This window comes from Giraffa tippelskirchi, chromosome 9 (genome assembly GCF_054371585.1).
Source record: "Giraffa tippelskirchi isolate mGirTip1 chromosome 9, T2T-mGirTip1v1.2.pri, whole genome shotgun sequence".
NCBI classification, from domain to species: Eukaryota; Metazoa; Chordata; class Mammalia; order Artiodactyla; family Giraffidae; genus Giraffa; species Giraffa tippelskirchi.
In genome coordinates, this window is record NC_137283.1 from 22178256 (window position 1) to 22198733 (window position 20478).

General features: G+C 43.4%; 1 long non-coding RNA gene across 2 annotated transcripts; it reads right to left on the bottom strand.

Annotated features, from left to right (window-relative positions):
- Positions 1–1580: 1580 nt before the first annotated feature.
- LOC145520794 (uncharacterized) lies at positions 1581–9637 on the bottom strand. Of its 2 annotated transcripts, none has more exons than XR_014064829.1 (4): positions 9436–9637; positions 6911–7071; positions 4801–4909; positions 1581–2509 (listed from the first exon to the last, which is right to left on the bottom strand). It is a non-coding gene; the product is annotated as an uncharacterized LOC145520794 (long non-coding RNA). The 2 variants fall into 2 exon arrangements; XR_014064828.1 differs by having other exon boundaries at positions 9419–9517.
- Positions 9638–20478: the final 10841 nt, after the last annotated feature.

Genomic DNA, 20478 nt, shown 5'->3' on the forward strand with positions numbered 1-20478 from the left:
GCTTCCCTTGTTGCAGAGCATGGGCTCTGGGCTTACAGACTTCACTAGTCTCGGCGCACAGGCTTAGCTGCTCCATGGCCTGTGAGATCTTCCGGGATCAGGGATTGAACTCATATCCCCTGCATTGGCTGGCAGATTTTTATCCATTGTGCCACCAGCGAAGTCCTGCCATTGCTTTTGGATTCAGATCTAAGACTGGTCAGAGAGCTTTCAGTCCGTTTTTTGTTTCAGAAGTTTCACAGTTTCAGGTTTTACATTCACATGTTTAATCCATTTTGATTTAGTTGTTTTGTACAGTGTAAGATAGGGGTTCACTTTGATTCTTGTTCATGTGGCTGTTCTGTTTTCTCAGTACCACTTGTTGAATAAACTGTCTTTTCCCCACATATATTCTTGCCTGTTTGCCTTGCTAAGAGTAGGCTAATGCCTCTTTTCTCTTCTTCAGTTCAAACAGTTCAGTTCAGTTGCTCAGTTGTGTCTGACTCTTTGTGACCCTATGGACTGCAGCACGCCAGGCCTCCCTGTCCATCACCAACTCCCAGAGCCCACCCGAACTCATGTCCATTGAGTCGGTGATGCCATCCAACCATCTCATCCTCTGTCGTCCCCTTCTCCTCCTGCCTTCAATCTTTCCTAGCATCAGGGTCTTTTCCAGTGAGTCAGTTTTTCATATCAGGTGGCCAAAGTATTGGAGTTGCAGCTTCAGCATCAGTCCTTCCAATGAGTATTCAGGACTGATTTCTTGAAGAGATCTCTAGTCTTTCCCGTTTTATTGTTTTCCTCTATTTCTTTGCACTGATCACTGAGGCCAGCTTCTTTTTATCTCTCCTTGCTATTCTTTGGAAATCTGTGTTCAAATGGGTGTATCTTTCCTTTTCTCCTTTGCCTTTCTGGAGAAGGAAATGGCAACCCACTCCAGTACTCTTGCCTGGAAAATCCCATGGATGGAGAAGCCTGGTAGGCTACATTCCATGAGGTCGCAAAGAGTCGGACTCGACTGAGTGACTTCACTTTCACTCTCACTTTGCCTTTAGCTTCTCTTATTTCTCAGCTATTATTTTTTCTCTTCTTAAGTAAAGAACTTTCTAAAATGTGTGAAACTGTTGATAGCAGGTCCCAGTTCCCAAGAGAGTCTGGTCATTTACTTAACATTCTGCTTTGGGAACTACTGTGAGGAACTTAGAAGTCAAGACCCTAATCAAAGCTCTAGTGGAATATTTTAAAATGCAGTCAGTAACCATCCACATAATGGCCGTACAGGAGAGGTAAAAGCTCTTTGGCATGTTTATATCTGACCTCATCTGTTAACCTTGAGGAAAGGTGATGAAACTTACACTCGAGAGATTATATTATCTACTTCAGGAAAAATCTGCTTAATGAATAAGTAATAAGCACATTTTTAAAGAAAGTGAAATTCCTGGGGACTCTTCTGAAAAACTCTAAAGTCCCAATTTGGGAATGCGCTTACCATTTAACTAAACTATATACATGATAATTAGCTCACAATTTCTGGGCCAGAAAGTTTTGTTATTACTAAGTAATGCACTAGGAAAAAAAAAAACACTACCAAAAGGTCTGCTGTGACCAACACTGATTTAATACGTTATTTCTAGGATCCTGTTGCAACTAGCTGTATTAAAATACCATGCAATAATATCAAACAGTATAAAGACACTAGGAGGGAGGGTGAAATAGAGATGAAACAGCTGTGATAAAAATTACCTTTATCTTGAGTGATCTGTAGAATTAAGAAAGGTACAGGGGATGATTAGCTGTGATGAGGGAGAATAATTTGTGTTGTTTGCCTATTTACAGGCTGTAAGACAAAGGTTAAATGAGAGTGCTCATTAATGCTTTGTTCAACCCTTTTCAGACTCTTCTCCACTCCTAACCATTACTGTCCAAGGAAATTTGAAATTCCTTCTGGCATCCAAGGTCCTTCACTGTCTGGCTTTTGCGTCTGTGTTTTAAACAGATTTCCTTCTACTCCACTCAGAAGGTAGTAAGACCCAGGGGTATGGGTCTGGATTTAATTTCTAATTCTAGAAATTAGAATTTGTCTCCATGGGACTTTGGATGAGATTACTCCTTTTCTGTTAGCCTCAGTCTCTCTCTGTAAAGGGGCTCATTCCTCTTAGGCTTAAATGAAGATTAAATGAAATAGTCTATGTCGTGGACTTAATGTCGTGTTTGACATAAGGTAGGCATACCAGAATGTTAGCTATTAGACAAAGAAAAAATCTAAATCCTCTCTGGCCACTAGTGGTGACCTCCCTTCCAGCTCAGAGGCTTTTCTCACCCCATCTCTTCAAATCCAAATCCTTCCTTCACATGCCTTTGCAGAAAGCTTCCTGACTCCCGTTTAACTCTCCTGCTCCCTCTTCTGTTCCCTGGGAGACACACGCTCAGCGGTGGACTGCACGCTCCGTGAGCACAGGAAGGTGGTCCTGGTCATCTTCATCACAGCCCCAGTGCCCACGCCAGGGCCCAGTGGATGTTAGAGACACTGCTGATGAGAGAGGCGGAGAGAAGGGAAAAGGTGAAGTGAGGGTTGAAGGGTGGGAGTCAGAGAGATGAGGCCATGGATACAGACAAAAGAAACCCCCCGCCCCGCCCCAGAGGGTGCGAAAGGAAGGGCTGAGTTGGGGAGAGGGAAAAGCGGATCAGAGGAACGTGACCACGGTTTTCCCTCTGTGGTGGCTGCTGCCAGCCGGTAAATGGCTCTTCCAGCTCCTCCGTGGGGTCGCTGCTAGCATACAGGTGCTCTGTGTTAACAGGATCCCTGTGTGGTCATCAGAGAATGTGCAATAGGCACTCTGTGTGCGGGGACATATAATACTCTCTGATGACGCTGCCCCTTAGACCCCTTGCTCTTTCTGTGCACAGCTCTGATGGAATCTCAGAATGTGTGCACACGGGGACCACTGGAGTTACACAGTTGTTCTGGATGGAGTGGGGAGAGAGTTGGTCGTTCTGAGGCCTGTGGGCCCAGAACGATGACCGCTTCACCATCACCCCTGGGTGCAGCCAGCCTCGGCATCCCCGGTGGTGATTCTCCCCATGATGTGGTCTTCCCTCACCTACGTGCTGCAGCTGCTCTGCCTGTGGTCTCAGCCAGGTAGACTTGGGGGATTTCTGTCTGTTTTCGGCCATCCAGTTAGAATTTAATAATCCTCTCCCTGGTGTGTCTCTGCCTGAGATTTTCATTACTTGTGGTTGGAGAGGTCTTGCTAGGGAAAGTGGAGGCCGGGTGTCACTGGGGGCACGAGGGCGGCACTCCTGGGTTCTCCTCCCTGAAGGCCGGCTGTTCGGAGCTCAGAGCCAGTCTGGCCGGCTCCAGAGACGTGTTCATGACGTGTGGTGTCAAGGGCTTTGAAAGGGGCCTTGCTCCCAAATTCTCCCAAATGCGCCTCTGTTATTTCAAGGACTGTGAACATAGCATACGATTACCTCGAGATCCTAGAAATGGTTTCATGTCCTACTGTGTGCTCATTCTCACAGTGCGCACTTTACAGGTATTATGTGCTCTAAGTTAATCTCTAGATCAGTTATATTCATTTGCATATTCATGACATTTACAAAGCACGTGTGATGTTTCGAAATATGGAGATAAGACAGTTAACAAAACAAAGTCTCTGCTCTCCTAAAGCTTACTGAAATAAACTGATAAATATATGTCAGGTGGTTACCTGGGCTCTGATGAAGATGAACAAAGCCCAGACAGGCAGAGGGGAGGTCTGTTGTTTTACAAAGAGGTATCAGGGAAGGCCTGCAGGATGAGATCATTATTCTTGAGCAAAGATTGGAATGAAGGAAGGAGTAAACATGCCAGAAAGAGTGATACAAACCCAGGGGCCGGAAGTGCAAAGGCCCTGAGGCAGAAGCATGTTGACTGTTCTCCAGGATTAGCATGGGCGGAGGTGTGCTGAGAGTGGAGTGAGGCGAGGAAGCCGTAGAGATGCAAGCAGGGAGGAAGGGAACAGCCTGGCCATGTGATGTGTGTGAACAGCCTGGCCATGTGTGATGTGTCGGGGTTAGAAGTTGGCGTTTCCCTGAGTGATGTGAGGGGCACTGAGCAGGAGAGTGCCATGAGGTAAATTGTGTTTCACAAGATTCACTCCTCCTGTTGTATCACAAACCACAGGAGAGAAGGTAGAGGAGGCAAGGGTCTAAAGAGGTGATGGCTTGGCCTGTGGTGGTCAGAGTGGCAAGAAGTGGTTGAGTTCTCAGTATGCTTGTCAATGCACTGAATGTGGAACATGTATAATAAGAAAGAAAAAAAAGCCAATAAACTCTCCAGAGCTTTCAACTCAAGTAGCTGGACCAATGGAGCTGAAGTGGGAAAGGCTGAGAAAGGGGCAGGTTAGCCTACATTTCTGGGGTAGAGATTGTTGCCCCATTTTACAGATGGAGAAACTGAGGCATGAAGTTGCCCAAGATCATATAACTAGCAAAGTACAGAGTGGATTTGACCCTAACCTTATTTGATTCTCTCAACTTGAATTCCACAAGGCAGATATACATTACAAAATATGTATCCTGTGATAATATGTCTTATATAATAAATTATATAACCTAGGATTCTCTTAGTTACAAGTGGCAGGAATTCTAGAGAAGCTGAGGCGAAAATACAAAGTAAAGCAGAGGGTAGTCGGCTCTGGTGATTGGTGTGGTAGGATGGCTACTGGGTAGGTGACTCGTAGAACTAAAGAATGCGCCATGGAGCCTGGAGTCTCAGGACCTGAACTGAGGGTTCTGAGTCAGTGGGGTGACTCAGCGCACCTGGCATCTCTTTCTCACCTTCTTCTTGTGAGGGTTGAACCTAGTGTCTCCCATGACTGCGCAGCTGAACTGAACCTTTGACAGGCTTCTTCCACAGGGTGTCAGATATGGATATGAGCAGTTACGGCTGTAGATTACAGACAGAATGTAACTTCTGTCCCCCAACATTTACATAGCAATCCAAGGTATAACATTTGTGTTGTTATTCAAAATAATTGTTCCCCCCATCCCTATAAGAGGGTTGTACCTCCCTGGCCATTACCATGTGACTTGCCAGCCCTTCCATGGGACAGGCATGCCTCCCACCTCACTGGCTTTGGTTCTGGTCCTCTGACGTGCTTTGCTCACTGGGATGAAAGTAAACAGTGTATGTCAGATACCAACATAAGCTTCATAACTTCAGGAGGCACCATGGGTTTCTGCCAGCCCTCTCGCTTTTCTCCTCTGTCATTAAACCAGACGTACCCCCTCAGGGACTCATCCACTGGCCTGGGTCCAAGAATGAAAAGAACCAAAGAGCCCCAAACCCAACATTAATCTGCTGAGGTGTCATGTGAATCAAAAGATGTTTGCTGTTGGGAGGCACCAAGCTATTGAGGTTGTTTGTTATCAAAGCACAGCTGCAGGAGGGGCCATGGAGCCTCTCTTTGCTCATGTTTATGTCACAGGCCCTCCCTTGGACCAATTAATGTGCCAGGGGAGTAGGGCACCGTGTCACTAAAGGTGCCCAGGCTGCGCTCTGGTGCATTCCCCGCAGCTTCATGGGTCTGCCGATCAGACTTCACTTCGAGTCATACAAATACCAGTGTGTGTCCACAGGGCGGTCCTCCATCAGATAATTCAGGGGTCCAACTCCCTTCTTGTAACCCTTGATCTATATATCTGGCCTCCGAGGTCTTGAGCCACGGGAAGAAAGCTGAATGTTTATAAAGAATGTCTTTAAGGGCCGTCACTGGAAATGTCAATACGATTTTCACTGATATCCCACCAAGTAGCAGGATCCCACCTAATTGCAAAGCAGCCTGGAGATTACAGTTTTCCCACATGCCCACAAAGAAGGAAACAGAATTGAACTGGGTTATCTTGTGGCACAGTCTCTGTCATAGAACTGTGTTTGCCCGCCCTAAGGCATGCCCCACCTCTGTGGTCTTTATTACCAAATGAGAACAGGAAAAGTGATAAATCCTGAACAGCGGTGACCACTGTCCACTCTGTGAGATAACACTGTGGCAGGTCACTAAGTGCAGTGACTTAGGAACCAGGGACCAGCTGTGGTCCTGTACCTTTAACTTACAAAGAGTAACAGTGGACCCTCTATCCATGAGTCTACTCTAATTATATATATATATATATATATATAGATGACATCAAAATGAACTTTAAATATGATTATTTGGGAGCTTCTTTGAAAGTCTGACAAAAGTCAAGGACACTGCAATTGCCCAGATGCAAGAAAGACATCCTTCAAAGCTTATATACTTCAGGTCACAATCCTCGAAAATGATCTATCAGGCCCCTTCCAACTTTGACAGTTTATGATTCAATTGGACAGATCTGAGGGGGAAAAGACGAAGGAAGAACAGGAGGGCTGCTGGGCAGTGGAGAGGAGACCTCACCTAGGGGAGATGTGCTCAGCGATCCTGCCCAGGGGCTGTCTCCCTCCTCTTTCCATCTGCAATAAAACTTAACCCACAGACAGTTTTATCATGTCCTGCTGGAACTGATCAAAAATATATATATCAGATAGATTTATTTTCATACATTTTCGATTAGTTGACAGTCTCTTATCCTGAATTGAAATATGATTTCGGCAATATCATCTCATTTGCAACACAGCCCACTTTGTGCATCTGAATGACGAATGGCTGATCTACAGGTTGGTAAATAAGGAAACAGCCATCAGCCATGCCCTGTTCACGATTGTTAGCATGAATCAGTTTTACATGATGTGTCATATATCTCAGAGCAGAGCAAAGAGCCTCTCTGGAAGGCAGAGGTGCGAGGCCATCTTGAGTACGCCATCAAGTTCTCTGGGTATTTTGGCACTTGTACTGTCTGCTACTTGTCTATAAGAAAAATGGGTCTCTGTCTGTTTCATTAAAATTGTATTCTTAAGAAATAGACATACCTTGTACCCCCACAGGATTGGGGTGTTGGGGAAAGGGAGGCAGCTAGTCTCCTTCTATTCTGTGGCCATAGCTGAGGTCCTTGCCTTAGAATAACCATCTTGTAAATGTCCAAGTTGGAGTTTGTGACAGAGACTAGATGGGGAAGTTTGAAGATAAACTCCTAGAATTAAAAAAAAAAAAATTAAAGGGCCGTTACTAAATGTGACATCTTCACAACTGAGAGTTTGCTCATCCCCTCATTTGGAAGGCAGGTGCACTGTGCATTGGAAAGATCCTCTTTCCAGGCTCCAGAGTCCTGTTCGAGTTGGGGAGATAAGACACATACCAGAGTCATCTAGTTAACAAGGGGTTTCTAAAGCCAGCGCAAGAGGCCCACAGTCAGCATTCTGCATGAGGCCCCACGGAATGGGTGGGCCATGTTGAGGACCAAAATATCTTGCTCAATAAGCCCAGCAGAGCCAGTGTTTCTAGTAGGTAGGACAGATCATCAGTTCTTTGAATAAAGTGAGGAGTTTACTTCCCAGAAAGAGGAAAATCAAATCAAATTCGGTGATTCTCAGTGCTGTGTCTGCCTTGGGAACTACATCTGGTCTAGCCTAGGCCATGAGCCCACCTCTGTAGTCAAGGTTTGCTATATGAACCTCTTAGTAAACTGTATGGGACTAGCTGTGTCTGCCTTGGGAACTACATCTGGTCTAGCCTAGGCCATGAGCCCACCTCTGTAGTCAAGGTTTGCTATATGAACCTCTTAGTAAACTGTGTGGGACTAGTGTTAAAAATACATATTTGTTAAACTTACGGTTGCCAGAGGGGAAGGATGAGGGGAAGGGATACTCACAGAGTTTGGGGTGGACATGCACGCACTGTTATATTTAAAATGGATAAGCAACAAGGACCTCCTGTATAGCACACAGAACTCTGCTCAGTGTTAAGTGGCAGCCTGGGAGTGGGGAGTTTGGGGGAGACTGGATACATGTATATGTGTAACTGAGTCCCTTTGCTGTTCACCTGAAATTGTCACAACATTGTTAATCAGCTATACCCCAATGTAAAGCAAAAACTTAAAAAAAAACATGTTTGTATTACAGCACATACTAAAAGCAAATCCACAGGGACTGGGACCCAATATTTATTCTTATCTCCTATCTTGGGTTCCTTCCAGGGCATATTACCATTAAATGGAATGACATGTAAAATAATCTACTGTATGTAAATTTGAAACACATCATTTATCGTTCTCTTATCATCATTTGCTTAATGCCTTTTTCTAAGTTAAAATAACTTTAAAAAAAAATTTACTTTTTACACGTAAATATATTTCAAGCTAGTGTGTGGAAACCACACAGAGACAATCAAATGCTACTGGTCATTTAATACAAAGGAATGGTTACTTCCAGGTGATATTATTGAGATTGACGTCATAGAGGAGGTGGAGTTTGAATTGATTGCAAAGGATGGTGAGATTTAAGTATTTAGAGGTTGGCAGTATGACATTCCAGCTAGAGAATATGATCAGAAAAAGGCCTAGAAGTGGTTGTGCTTGCGTGTGTATCACAGAGGCAGCCATAGGTAGTGACAGAAAATAATTTGGAGCAGAAAACTGCAGGGCTTGAATGCCAAGCTTAGGGTTTTGAGGAGGATGTAGGGAGTCAGGAAGTTTTTCAAGTGAAAATAACATCATTCGACTAATGGTGGCAGAGCATTAAAGCATTAGAAGTGGAAAGTTTGGAGGTTCGAAGGATGCTTAGTAGACAGGCGTCAGTCCAGAGGTGTAAGTCTAAACTAGTCAAGATGGAGGAGGAGCGGGTAAAGAGGAGGAAAAGATAACCCCTGAGGGCCAACTCTGTGATTTGAGCAGTTACCTTCATAAAGGGATGAGGAGAGAATGAAGAGTTAGAGATGGAGCTTCCTGTGTGTGTGTCTGTGTCTGTGTGTCTGTCTGTCTGTGTGTCTGTCTGTCTCCTCAACTAGACTGTGAGGTCCTGGAGGAAAAGGACTGTGTGTTCACACCAGAATCTCAAGTATCTAGCATAGTCCTCAGTACAAAGTAGAAGCTCAATAAATGCTTGCTGAATTCCATCCTGCCCCCGCTAACACTTTTGCTATCTATTCCCAGAAACTCTGCTCCCTAGAGGGTAGAGAGTCCCTCTGATAAAGCAGACCTGGGGCTTTCTGGGTCAGACTGGCATAGATAGTCCTCTCAGGTTTAGACAGAGAATGGAGCCAGCCATTGGGAATGGACTGGAAAATTGACTTACTGTGTGGCTAACAGCTAGAAGGATAGCTACCCTTTCTGTGGCTTTGTTGGTTATTGCTTTTTAGTGGGGGGTCCAGGAAGGGGAACACATGTAAACCCATGGCTGATTCATGTCAATGTATGGCAAAAACTATTACAATATTGTAAAGTAATTAGCCCCCAACTAAAATAAATAAATTTATAAAAAAAAAAAAAAGTGATTTGGAATAATAGGAAACTCAGGAACAGTCCATTAGGGCATATTTCTTACATTATAAAACTCCTCACCGCTCTTGCTAGACCTTCAGACTCCTTGCTTGAAGATTTCCAGGATTAAGAGATCAGTACTCTGACATTATTGGACGATTCTGTATTTGTTTCCAAGTTCTAGAACTTTTAGCTTTCTACTCTATGGTTTTTATGTCACAGCTATGGACTCCTATGTCCATGTACACACCAGCCTGCCCACTGCCATTTTTCTTATGGTTCTGAACCCTTCAGGACTTAAGGGTTCCTAACAGTAATGTAGAAGGATCTTGGAATTCCAATGGAACAGGAATCATGCTGCATTCAAATTCAGGTGCAGTTGAGGAGAGAAAACTTTCACAAATATTTTTAAGCTGAAATGCTGTATTTGCAGTAGTTTTCCTCAATTATCACAACATCCTACATAGCAAAAAGGATGTGGGTAGAGATTGTGATTAGTGGCCTCATCTCATTGTTGGATTTTCTTCGATTAATAATATCAGATGAATTTACCTCCTTCTGATTTGACAATCTAAATTTTGCTTATTATTGGAGTTGTCAGGGAGAGAAGGAGAGAAATACTATAGAAAATAGCAGAAATACTCTAAAGCATTTAGCTGAAGCAACAGGAAGGGAAAACACAGCCCAGAAGCCATTTTGTGAATGCACATCAATTCATGAAAATCCACTGTGGTCCTTTTGCCTTGAGAAACATCACAGGTCTTTGGCAGATAATAGGCTGAAGGGAACGTAATTTTTTCCACTATCATATAGCAATAATCTGCACCCACCAGCCCTATCTTTTTTTCTTCTAGAGAAAGCCAGCTGCTTCTTCCACATTACAGCTGTCACTTCTGCATTAAGCCTTTTCTTCATGTAGGCCATTGTGTACTCAGTTGTTCCAAGCAACCAGCTACTTGGGGATATAAAGATGACCAAGACCCAACCTCTGCCTTAGAAAGTTCACATTCTCCAAATTGTCAGGGTTACCAAACCCTCCTCCCCTACCTTTCCAAGAGTCTCTTCTACATACTCTGTGCCTGCTATGTCACTTCAGCTGTGTCTGACTCTTTGTGATCCTGTGAACTTGTAGCCTGCCAGGCTCCTCTGTCCATGAGAGTCTCTAGGCAGGAATACTGGAGCGGGTTGTCATGCCCTTCCCCAGGGGATCTTCCCAACCCGGAGATTGAACCCATGTCGCTTATGTCTCCTGCACTAACAGGCAGGTTCTTTACTGCTCTACTCTATGGCTTATCATCATTCTAGGAAACATGGCGTTGGGGATCAAAACCAGTTGGGTTTATCTGGACCGAGCAGTTTGGAAGGTAGTGGGATAGTAACCTTCTATGTGTGTCAAATAGCCTACATTTGTTAATGAAACCTAAGAACCTGCCAGCTCATGATGCTGCTGCTGCTAAGTCACTTCAGTCGTGTCCGACTCTGTGCAACCCCATAGACGGCAGCCCACCAGGCTCCCCCGTCCCTGGGATTCTCCAGGCAAGAACACTGGAGTGGGTTGCCATTTCCTTCTCCAATGCTTGAAAGTGAAAAGTGAAAAGTGAAAGTGAAGTCGCTCAGTCGTGTCTGACTCTTAGTGACCCCATGGACTGCAGCCCACCAGGCTCCTCCGTCCATGGGATTTTCCAAGCAAGAGTACTGGAGTGGGGTGCCACTGATGAGCACATGGTTAACTGGAGGTGTCTGGTCCAGAGATCTGTCATGCATTTGTGCAATCTGCTTCTTTGAACTTTAGTAAAAAGCTATTTATATATATATATATATATATATATATATGTGTGTGTGTGTGTGTGTGTGTGTGTGTGTGTGTGTGTGTGCATTCCCATCAGATTTATCCTAATGGTTTGGATTCTTGATCTGTGATTTCTTTTCTTTTTTTTTTCCTTTTATTATCATTTACTTATTTTTGGCTGCGTTGCTTCTTTGTTGCTGCATGGTTTTGCCTCTAGCTGTGGTGGGCAGGGGCTGTTCTCTAGTTGTGGTGCACGGGCTTCTCATTGCAGTGGCTTCTCTTGTTGTGAAGCGTAGGCTCTAGGGCATGTAGGCTTCGGTAATGGTGGCATGGTGGGCTCAGTAATTGCCTTTCCTGGGTGCATGTGGTTCATGGGCTTAGTTGCCCTGTGGCATGTGGGATCTTCCCGGACCAGGGATCAAGCCTGTGTTTCCTGCACTGGCAGGCAGATTCTTTACTCTTGAGCCACCAGAGCAGCCCTTGATCTGTGGTTTCTTAGCTTCAAAATTCTTTTTTAGATGCCGGCTCCAGGTTTCTTTCTAAGCAGAGAGTAATCCTCTAGTCCACCAAAGGTGAACTTACATACTATAAGAAGTTAGGCCCTGTCATTCCCAAACCCCTCGCCGTGGAGTGGTCTAGAAAAGGAAACAAGAAGAGTTAAGGTTCAACACTGAAAAGAATACCTGCAGCAGTCTCTGCCTTTGTAGGGAAAAATAAATAGAGCTCTGTGTGAAGACTTTGAACATCCCCATTCAGACTGTTGTAAAGACGTAAATCTAAACTCATCCATAAAACGCTAAATGGTTTGCTTAATATCTGGCGTACCAGCTCTCGGGCTCACTCCCCCATGCCTGCGTGGAGCATCACATCGTCTGGAAGGAAATGGTGTTTCCATGAGCTCTTTCAGGGAATTTAGTGCTCCAGAAGGAGCTGTATTTTTCAGGGGCTCCCAAACTCACCCCTGAGGTACCATAAAAGGTTAAGCTTGCCTCATTCATGGGAAGTAGATTTTTTTTTAATCCTGATTTATTTCACATTTAGGTAGTAAAGCATTCTGATTGACCCTGTGTGGATAAGGGAAACAAAGAGGATAGAAACCATGACACAGAAAACATTTTCTGAAAACTGTTTCCTTTTCCCATTAAGATGCATTTCAACAATATGCAAATTAGGTGGTGCCATTGTACGATAATTATGTTTTCTTAATGTTTCCACAACAGCCCTGCTTTTGCCAGACTTCAATATTGTGGCAGCATAATGGTCACTTTGGAAGGGATGTACACCCATTATATCTGGGTAAGGAAGACCTTGGAAAATCAAATTCAGATAATGCAAAGACCATACTTTCCATTGCTAATTTGTTTCACAGTCATCTTAGCAAGGGTGAAAAATAGAGTGCTCTCTCCAGAGGAAAAAAAAAAATGAATAAAACGCAAATGAATTAGAAACACCCTGAAGTGCACATCCCTCTAATTCTAAACCTATGCTTTAAAAGCTTCCTGGGACCATCAGACACACAGGCTGGGTTGATCCCAATACAGCTGATTCATCAATGTGTAGGCCACTGGAGGCAAGTTCTGGGCAGTTAATAACCGCTGTCTTTTGTCAAGTCAATTTGCAAAATGCGCTAGATTAAACAAAGTTATCCAAGTTTTATTCCTATAGAAACACTATGATGTGGTAATATTGAAGAGTTATTGTCCAAAGCCAGATAAGAGCATTTCCAAACTATGTGGAAATGGAACCTTGTTTTCACAGAGACTCAGGAGTTCAGAGTGCCAAGAAGTACTTTTTGGGGAACTTTGGCTACCCCAGTACCCATTGTTAAACTACTAGAATTGTAGTCCAGTTGACTGAAGGCCAAACTAGAAATAAAATCTCAGATTCCCAGATTCTCAGAACAGCTCTCCACTCCCTCTTGTTCGTTCACTGTCTGCTTGTTTGGCAGAAGCTCATCTGATACTGACACATTTATAAATGCTTTCTTTTTATAAGATTCTAGAATTTTTCTATAGGTAGCAATAGATCTGTAATATCCTAGTTTATGCTTTTCATATCCTAAATGAATTTCATAGTTTAAAACATGCATATCTGCCCCTAGATAATTGTTTAAATAAATGCAACCCTTTATAGCAGGGGTCTCAGACCTCACTGCCTCCAAGGCCAGGGAAGGAATGGATGCATGGGCAACAGCTCAGCGTTAGCCAACTACTGCTTTGTGAAAATATGAGCACTCTGTTACTAGTTTTGGTTTTTTTTTTTTTTTAAGGAAAAAGCCAAACATGGACCTTTTTAATGTGAAACTCATTAATGTGAAATTAATGTAATTGTAGCAAGTGGCTCAAAAAAAGAAAAGAAAATGTTGGCCAACACAATACATCTACAGGTAGAATTTGGCCTATTTTTAGGCTGCCAGTTTTCCATCTCTGCTTTACATTTTTTAATTAGTCCAGGTCTCTCCCTTGAAGGGAGAGAATTCTCTCCCTGTGGGAGCAGAATGGTGGGCGAGAGACTCTTGGGGTTGGGGCGGGAGTAGACACAGGCAGACACTGAACAGGTCGGAGCTGTTACCAGCTTCTGTCCTCTGTAATGACCACGTGACACAAAAGCCAGAGAGAGACGGCCAGACGGCCAGAGGTAGAGAGGAGACAGACAGGTTAAATCCTGAGCTACTCTTTTATCTCTTTGTCGTCTTTTGGCTGTTTTTTAATGTATTTTTTTAGAGTTTATGTTTTAGAGTGGTTTTAGGTTCACAGTGAAATTGAGTGGAAAGTACAGAGTTCTCCTACACCCAATGCCCACACAGCCTTCCCCACTGTCAAGACTGCGAACCGAAACAGCATGTTTGTTTCCGTCATTTCACCTACGCTGACTCATCATTAGTCCATGGTTTACGTCAGTCAGTCTTGGTGTGGGTGTGTTCATTTTATGTGTTTAGACACTTATGTGACATTTTCACTCTGTGCTTTGCCCGTCATCACTCCCTCCCCCCAGCCCCTGGCAGCCATTGATCTTTTTACCTTCTCCGTACTTTTACCTTCTCAAATGGTTGGAATCCGACAGTATGTTGCCTTCTCAGATTGGCTTCTTTAGCTTAGTAATAAGGATTGAACTTTCCTCTGTGTCCTCTCATGGCTTGACTGCTTATTTTTTAGCGCTGAATAACATTCCATGGTCTGGGTATACCAGTATTTATCTATTCGCCTGCCAAAGGACATCTTGGTTCCTTCCAGGCTTGGCAATCATGAAGAAAGATGCTATTATACACATCTGGTGCAGGTTTTTGTGTGGACATGGATTTTCAGCTGCTTTGACTAAATGACAAAGAATGAGACTGCTGGATTGTAGTTGTGTTCAGTTTGTAAGAAATCACCAAACGGTACCATTTTGCAGTTCCACCATCAGTAAATGGTTCCTGTTGCTCCACAGCTCTTGTCTCTCTTTTAATACCTGATATAATGTATTGTTCTCAGCCTACAGATGGATAATGCACTCACCGAGTGACCTGGTACACGACGTTGCTGCTTCAGGAGCTGGGTCTCAAAACACCTGAGGGAGCAGAGCCCTTCTTCTGTCCCTCGTGTGTTTGGCGCCTTGTGAAAGGTGGACGTCACCTGGCAAAGCGGTGTCTCACCAGGCCCTCACGAGCTCTCTCCCCACGTTCTCTTTCTTTTTAAATTTTATTTATTCATTTGTGGCTGTGCTGGGTCTTCGTTGCTGCACACAGACTTTCTCTAGTTGCAGCGAGCGGTGTCGACTCCCTCACTGTGCATCGGCTTCTCTCTGTGGGAGCTTCTCTTGCTGTGGAGTGTGGACTCTACGGCACGAAGATTTCAGCAGTTGTGGCATGTGGACTAAGTTGCTCCTTGGTGTGTAGGATCTTCTCAGACCAGGATTTGAACCCTTGTGCCCCGCATTGGCAGGTGGATTCTTAATCACTGGACCACCAGCGACATCCTCTCCCTACATTTTCATTGGGAGAAATTCATTTCTTCACTACTATTCCCGGAGGAATTTGGGCAGCATAGATTGTTAAAGATTTTCCCCTCAGGCTTTTAAAATAGCCCAGCCTTTAGTCTGAGAGCTGGTAAATTGAGCTGAGGAGCGATATGGATAAAACTAGAAAACCCTAAAGCCTGGATGGTAGCACACTTACCTTTTAAATTCAGTAACCTTTTGCTTGCATAGCTGAGCTCAATATCATGCAGGCAGACGACAACTTCATTGTCTCCCATTATATGTTCAGATTCACCACTTGGATGAAATTTTGGTGGAATCTTAGAGCATTCAAGGGTCTTGCTCAGTTAATTATAAAATCTCCCCATGAATTTAATTCTCAAAACAATCTCGAATCAAGGAATTAAAATCTTTCTGGCACAAGAATCTAGAAGTCTAAACTTTTATCTGATAGTAAAGATTCTCAGGGCCTTGCTCAGTACTGCCTTGGCCTTTTAGTTTTGCTGAAGCTGGAGGAGATGGTGGGAGCCCACTGCTTTCCTTCTTGATGGGGGCGGCAAGCAGGTGAAAACGGCTCAATCTCGTGGGACTGATGCTGCCATGATTTGGCATCAGGGCCCTCTGCACTTGGAGGATATTTAAATCTCTTTCTCTTTGGCACTTTTTTTTTTCCCCTAGTTGGGTTCTTTTGTATGTTTCTCAGTGATTCTGCTCTAGGATCCTCCAGCTCCCCCGCAGGTATATTTGTCTTCATCCAGTAAGATTCCCTTCCTTAGGCTCTGGAATCAGATTATAGGAGTTAACATCACTAATAAACTACCGAGACCCCCATGTCTCAGTTTATCCACCCTTGAAGCAGGACGATAACAGAATCTACCTCATAGGGCTCTGAAAGTGATTCAATGAAGTTATTAATGTAAAGTGTTTAGAGGTTGTCTTATGGTAAGATACAGTAATAAACATTGTTACTGTTAATGTAGTGTACCAATAATTTGAAGGCAATGTCTAGAAGAGTATTACCAAAGACACAAATTCAGTGTCAAAGAGACTGGGAACTAGGTAAGAAGAATTCTAGCATAGAGAAATAAGAAATATGTTTTCAAGTTACACGTGATGTTGTGGTAAAGTAGAGAAACACTGGACTCACTTTCAGGAGACCCAGATTTCAGTCCTAGATCTGTTATCAACTGCTGTGTGTTCTCGAAAATGTAACAGAACCAGTCTGTTCTGTATCTCATGTCCCTCCCTGCATTTTGATTAAGAAACATGGTTTTCTGTTGATCTTTTCTTTTCACTGGTTTGGTACCAGCCAAATTGTATAGTTTTCAATGTCTTCATCTTGAAACTAGAATCAGCAGCCTAGCGCATCCCAAAGCTTTGGTAAAGATCAAGTGAGAGGCTCTGTAAATGAACACTCTATAGACTCTAAATCCTTCATTCAGTCCCTCAGCAGACATTTATTGACCAACCTCTGTCCCAGATGCTATAAAACTGTAGACTATTGCCAATATAACCATTAAGGAACTAGGTCAACTCCAGTGTTTCTTCTCGCCCTAAAATTCTTGGAATCAAATCATATGAAAGAAGGAATCCTTCCCATTTTCCATGAGTGGTCTGCACCTGGTTGCACAGAGGAACACTGGAGATAACTCTGTCCAGTTGAAGTTACTGTGGTGATGGAAACAAGCTATGTCCGCACTGACCAGTATGGGAGCCACTGACCACACGTGGCTACTGAGCATTTTAAGTATAGTTAGTGCTACTGAGGAGTTGAATGTTTAATTTTATTTAATTTTAAGTAACGTATTTAAATAGCTGTACTTGACTAGTGGCTACTAGTGAAATACAGTTTCCAATACATATTGGAAAGTGAAAAATTCTAGCTCCCTAAGCACAGGGTTCTGCAGAAAGGAAAAAAGAAATGCAGACCAGAAATGCAGTCTGATTTGGGAGATATATTTGCTGCTTGGTGGGAGTATGTGTTTGACTACAGATAGTTCATTTTATTTTGTTTCAATATTGAACCCTGGAACTTGAGTAACTGTGATGCATCAGAAAGAGAGTCCAGCTTAAATTGTAAATGTCTGATGATTACTTTGCCCTGAAAATGGAGTAGGGGAAATCCTTAAGCTTTCTGTTCTGACAGAATATAACTATGTGTGTTTCATGAACTCTGAAGAATCAGGGATTTATTAGAAATTTCCCACTCATTGGTCCTTAAAACAGGCATAAGATTTAAGTGACACTAAATACAAATGCTTTTCCTCCTAAGTGCATCATTGATAGGGATATAATAGTGAATGATTTAGAAAACATATATTAAGTGCTTCTGATTCTGTAAATTAGACACCGCTGGATGGTATTTAGGACAGGTAGTCTTGCAAATTCACACCCTGAGCAGAAGTTTGGCATGTCTGTTTGAAAACAGATACTCAGAGATGCCTGGTATGGCCACAGGCAGGACAGACTGCCTCACTTCTGATGTCAACCGCAAGCCTCAGGTCCAGCCAGCTGTAAATCCGGGTTCCTGCAACCCTTTGGTTTGATAATTTGCTAGAATGGCTCACGTAACTCAGAAAAACAGAATTCACTGCTTTACTGCAGAGGATATAATAAAGAATAGAGGGGAACAGCCAGATGGGAGAATCTGTTTCCTTACCTTTTCCTCCTCCTACAGTCCCCTTGCTTTCCTTGGCCCATGGCCTCTTTCCTCCCTTTTTAAAGCACATTGGTTTAACCTCTGCTTCTGTTGTCGTAGCTCTTTTTTTCTCTCTTTGACCCTCTTGCCTTCCATTTAGAAATATGCTTGTGATTAGATAAAGTCCACCCAGATAATCTTAGATAACCTGTCATCTCGAGATCCTTAAACCAATTACATCTGCAGAGTCTCTTTTTGCCATGTAAGGTAATTTATTGATAGGCTATGAGGATCAGCCTGTAGACATGTTTGGGGGCCATTATTCCATCCCAGAGTCCTAAGCAGGTAGCAAGCAAGCTGAACAGTGAGTGGGCAGCAGCTATCTGCTCTGCTTGGACCAGTGGTTCTCTGAGTGTGCTTCCTGGACTTGGAGCATCAGCAGCACCCAGGAACTTGATAAAAAAGTACATTCTTAAGCCCACCTCAGATTTGCAGAATGAGACACTCTAGGGAAGGTGGAGCCTAGCAATCAGTATTTTAACAGGCCCTTAGGATGATACTCGGAGAAGGCAATGGCACCCCACTCCAGTACTCTTGCCTGGAAAATCCCATGGACAGAGGAGCCTGGTAGGCTACAGTCCATGGGGTTGCTAAGAGTCGGACACGACTGACGCGACTTAGCAGCAGCAGCAGTAAGATGATACTGAGCACCGCTGGAGTTTGAGAACCACTAGCCTAGGGAATAACGTAGGGAATGGACCCATACTCTGTTCATGCTCTTGGGAACAACTGTCTTTGCTTTACTCTATTTTTTCTTTAATTTTATTATTTTTATTTTCTGTTATGCTGGGTCTTCGTCACTGCATGGGCTTTTCTCTAGTTGCGATGTGCAGTCTTCTCATTGTGGTGGCTTCTCTTATTTCAGAGAACAGGCTCCATGGTGCACAGGCTTCAGGAGCTGCAGTTCCCAGGCTCGAGAGCACAGACTCAGTAGTTTGGGCGCACAGCCTTAGTTGCTCCGTGGCGCGTGGGATCTTCCCGGATCAGGGCTCAAACCCGTGTCTCCTGCATTGACAGGCAGATTCTTTACCACTGAGCCACCAGGGAAGCCCTTCTTTACTCTTTGTCAAGGAGAGATGCCTTTAAGTTTTTTCAAGGTTAAATTTCTGTAAGATTTAATGTCATCATGCATTTGTCATAGTTATTCTCTGCACTGCCTAGGATTTAAGATGGCTTATAAAATCCAGGTAAGTCCCCTTTTAAGTAGGTGAGGTTTTAGTCCAGTTTCGTTATCACTGGGATAGTTGTGCAGAGGAGACAGGAACTGGAGGAAAGGGCGGTGGAGGGCCTTGCTCCTCTCCCCATTATTCCCTTTTCCTTGTAACCACTCCAGCAGAGCAGGCTTGCAAGTATTAGTTACAAGTCAACAAACACCTTGTTGGAGGAGGCTGGTAAGGTATCAAGCCACTGATTTACAGAATCAGAAAATGATAGAATCGGAAGAGGTCTGTGAGAGCATGTTTGCAAGGCTCTCGTTTTACAGGGGACTCTGAGGCTGAAAGAGGTCACACACAAGGTCACGTGATTAATGTGTGGAAGTCAGGACTAGCAGCCCAGATCCCTGATTTTATGCTAGTCAGGTAGCATCGCCGAGACATATAAAAAGTATGAGCTGCTTTCACCCAAAACAAAGAAACTTGACTAAAACAAGGTGAATCTGACCAGCTCTCATTTTCATTAAGGCTCCACACTGTGAGGAGAATCAGTTAGCAAAACATGAGGATCCAGTTATTGGCTCTAATGCCGGGGCAGAATGAAATTGAAATTTATCTGAGGTGTGTCCAGAGCAAGAATAGATATAAGAAATCATTATAGTCCTGTTGAAATAAAAATACTTTGAAGGCAGAGATAAGAATATTAGAAAATCAATGGGGGACCTGAGGTTTATGAAGCCAGTTGCTGGAGGAGGTGGAGGGGAATGAGGAGCTGTCAGAACAAAGGGGAGGGGTTATTATGAGAAGAATGTGAAAATCCAGATGCTAAAATATAGAGCCAACCAAGGAGTTCTTGAAATTTATTTTTAAGAATGAAAATATATAAGAGCTTACTAAAGAATGAAGGGCAGGATTTCCTTTCCTTTAACCCAGAAGATGAAAATGATGATGACTTAAACAGGAACATGTACAGAGATGCAGGTGGGGCAGGACAAGAAGGGAGATGGAGATCCAGTGAAGAAGCAGGAGGAAAATGTAGAAATTTGTCACCATGATCTAACAGATTAAAATGTGGGGCTTTAAAAATAACCAAGAGAATATTTTCTCAGTTTTTATTTTATTGTTTTTTTTTTTTTTTCTTGTGAGAGGGAATAAGGTTATTCTAGTGGTAAATACGTTTTGGAAACTGATGAATTCAAATTATTAGCATCAATATGTAGAGTCAGACCTCCTCCCAAGTGGGGCTATCAACCCACTTATTAATTTTCGCAAAGATAGGGGACCTTTTTTTATTTAAAAAAATTAGTTGAGCATTTTTAATGCCTTTCTTTTCCCATCTGCTTTTGTTTCTTTATTCATTATTAGAAAGAGAGAGGGTGTGTGTGTGTGTGTGTGTGTGTGTGTGTGTGTGTGTGTGTGTGTGTGTGTGTGTGTGTGTGAGAGAGAGAGAGAGAGAGAGAGATTCAGTTTCCCTCCATGCACTCTCTGTAAATGTCAACTACACCATCTGGTGGTGATTGGATATA